The sequence below is a fragment of the Montipora foliosa genome, chromosome 6 (assembly GCF_036669935.1).
Source record: "Montipora foliosa isolate CH-2021 chromosome 6, ASM3666993v2, whole genome shotgun sequence".
NCBI classification, from domain to species: domain Eukaryota; kingdom Metazoa; phylum Cnidaria; class Anthozoa; order Scleractinia; family Acroporidae; genus Montipora; species Montipora foliosa.
Genome location: NC_090874.1, coordinates 29,406,243 through 29,409,573, shown reverse-complemented (window position 1 = coordinate 29,409,573; position 3,331 = coordinate 29,406,243). Strand labels below are relative to the sequence as shown.

Sequence of the window (3,331 nt, the reverse complement as noted above, 5' to 3'; positions counted from 1 at the left end):
TCTACGGATGAGTTATTTCAAGTGGATACATATTTCTAAAAAGTGGTTTAGTCGCTTTTTCCTTTGTTCTCGATTTTTTTTCAACTGGAATTAAATAACAATCATCTGTACTCTTTTTGGACAGAAATAATTGATCTGTTTGCTGGTTTGCTTGGCCTTTAAAATGCGAGCGAACAAGAGGTTTTTTTACTCCGTTAGCCTAACTATTTTTCGATGGGCCTCGACAGTGACAAGAAAATTTTGCCCTTATGTTATAAAAATGTAATCGCAATGAGTTCTCGTAAAAGTAAGGAGAAATATCACCAGCTTGTGTTTTCAGAAGTTTGTTTAGAGCACGTTCAGGTAAGCTTAATTTGTTAGAGAAATTGTTTAAAGTTTTTCCTTTCTAGCCTTTTTCTGGTTCTAAACCAGGCTGGCGTGTTTCAATGAAATACATCAAAATGTAAATAATCTCGTTTTCAGAGATAAAGTGGAATAAAGTACATCAATAAAACTTCTTGTTTGACCTTGAACAGACAAAGACGATCTGTCACATCACGAGCGATAGAGCGATTTTCAATTGAGTGTCGAAAGTAATTAGCGAATTACTTTGGTTTTGCATTACTTCACTCAGTGATTGGTTCAAAGTTCCCGCGCCACTTTTTCAACCAATCAGAACTGAAGCCAAAACCAATCGTGGTTCGCGCGTGCACATTTTCTCGCGCTTTGTGTCGGCTACGCGTAATTACTTCGAGTTTTGATTGGTTTACTGGATTGTCTCTGTCCTTTTTGACTGGCCAAAGTAATTACTTTGGTTTTGGTTTTACGACACTCATTTGAAAAGCGCTCGAGTACGTCTGTGATTTCTAATTTTAGCGCGATTCCTATTCGATGGCTTTTGACAGTCGACTCTAAAATGGTTTCTTTCCTTTTCCGTTCGCTTGCTGAGGATTTGCTTGTTTTCTTTTAAAACTCTTGCGATTCAAGAAAAAATAACTGCCTAACTAGTACTGGTGAATTCAATAGTAAATTTCGCTGGAAAAACCGATATCGCACTCATCCCTTCATGTAATCAGTCGGTTTTTCGGGTGAAATTAACCATGGAATTCACTAGTTAGGCAGCGAAGAAAATGACGTAATTAACCAATATCCGGGAAAACCAAAACGCGAACAATTCCAAAGCGTTTTATTTCCACTAATCCTACAGCCAGTAAGAATAAACAACCCGGAAGTTCCGCTTTTAGGCTTTGCTAAATCTATATATTATATTGCACCTTAAGGTAATTCCTTAGTATTGCATTGCGCATCCCTAATGCGCACGATTTTCGCGTCATTAGCGCGCGCACATGAGCACATGCGCACACAAAACGTAAGAGATTTCGCTCAAACTAAACCCGATAGCGAAATAAATGCTCCTTTTCTCTCAAACGAGCACGGTGACCCCCGATTTTTTATTGCATTTTTTTAATGTTCATATCATGAATGTTAATTATGCCAAGTTTCCAAAAAAGTGTATTAAAATTCAGCTTGATAGTGAGGCAGTGAGGACAAAAACAAAATGTATTTCTTTTAGGTGTCTATTTAGGTTGCTTGGTATTAGTTCCCATTGGGATAATTAGGCCTTTATATACCACTCTTTGTGAATGTCACATCGCTTGACGCCGACCAGTTTACTCGAGTTGTACGTTGTTTTATTTCGGTTTAGGTTTTTTCGTTCAATGCCGGGCGACGAACAAGAAACGGTTACTTGACAGGATTTAACCGAGTTCCGTACTTTCCTACTCGAGCAACTCAAGTTGCACACTTCTGAGCTCTCTTCTAAGTTCGAGAACGCTTCTACCGACGCCGAGTGTGCTTTATCTGTCTCTAAACAGCTCAAAGTTGAGAGCGAGCTCAAATTTTCCTATCCTGGGTACGAAAGGAACTATAAGTTCAACCTTGAAGTTTTGGATCTTCTAGAAAATCGAAGGCACTTCTTGTTCAAGATTCAGCGAAAGCGTCTCTAATATTGAACGATTCTATTAAACTTATAAAGGAACGCAACAGAAAGATCCGAATTGCTGATTCTTCCGAAGGAGGTTGGCTCACGGTCAAACATTACGAGAGTAACGCTGTTGCCCTTGACTTGGAGGACGATAAAAGGATCCGCGCTGCTGAAAGGGAAGCTCTGAGAGTCACAAGACCCGCACTCGTGCCAAACGCCAAAATGCTGAACGCGTGCAGGGAAGATATCCGCCGTTTTCTCAACCATACACCCTTCGAGGACACTTCCAGCGTAGTCAGTTCGCCTCCTCAACCGCTGATATGTACTAGCAACCCAGGGTTTCCTACAATCGCCAAGGAGGTGCTTGCCGGTTCTGTGGGTCCTCCGGACCTTGGTGGAGAGAGTGTCCCGTCAGGCTTGCCCGAACCTTCACCACCGGAAATGCTGTTCACGCTGCCGGAGCAAGTCCCAGCACGTCCACCACACGCTAATTCACGCTCGCAGTTCTTGGACAACCTGTCTTCTAGCGTTTCAGATTTATTGTGCACCGACCAAGGGACTGTTTCCACCGTCTCTCAACCTGATGTATCCCAGGAGTTCACAACACTTACGGAAGATAAGTTTACTGACAATTCTTCTCTAGCGTTTTATAAACAGAACTTGTATGAGTATGAGCAAGTACCGCTGTAGTGGTAGTTAAGGGTCGACTATTGCACGCTTACCATTTTGGGTTGAGATTGGGGCACCTCCTTGGGTCTTAGAAACTATCAGGTCAGGGTATGTTATCCCCTTTGAGACTATCCCTCCCTGTGTTTGCTTGTCCAATAATAGATCGGCTCTTGAACATGGGGATTTTGTTTCCTCTGCTGTTTGCGATCTTCTTGAATTGGGTTTGATATCCGAAGTCCCTACACCTCGTACAGTCATCAATCCTCTTTCAGTGTCTGTTAATTCGGAAGGGAAGCCTAGGCTCATCCTTGATCTCCGTCACGTTAACAGTTATATCCCAAAAGCCAAATTCAAGATGGAAGATTGGAAAGTTTTCCTCCAATACTTGTCGCGTGGTGGCTACACGTACAAATTTGATTTGAAATCGGGGTACCACCACATTGACATCTGTCAGCCCCATCAACATTTCTTGGGTTTTCAGTGGGCTCTGGGTGGTACTAAAAACCGATATTTTTGTTTTACTGTTTTACCTTTTGGGCTTTCGTCTGCTCCTTACCTGTTTACGAAGATTTTCCGCCCGCTAGTACGCTATTGGAGAGGCTTAGGAATTCATTTAGTCCTTTATTTAGATGACGGAGTTGGCTGCGAAAAAGATTATCTCTCGACACAGCACTGTTCGGTCTGATTTGGTCAGAGCGG

The 3,331-nt window shown here is 42.1% G+C and overlaps 1 pseudogene; it reads left to right on the top strand.

Annotated features, from left to right (window-relative positions):
- Window positions 1-270: 270 nt before the first annotated feature.
- Window positions 271-2,454, top strand: LOC138005332 (uncharacterized; annotated as a pseudogene).
- Window positions 2,455-3,331: the final 877 nt, after the last annotated feature.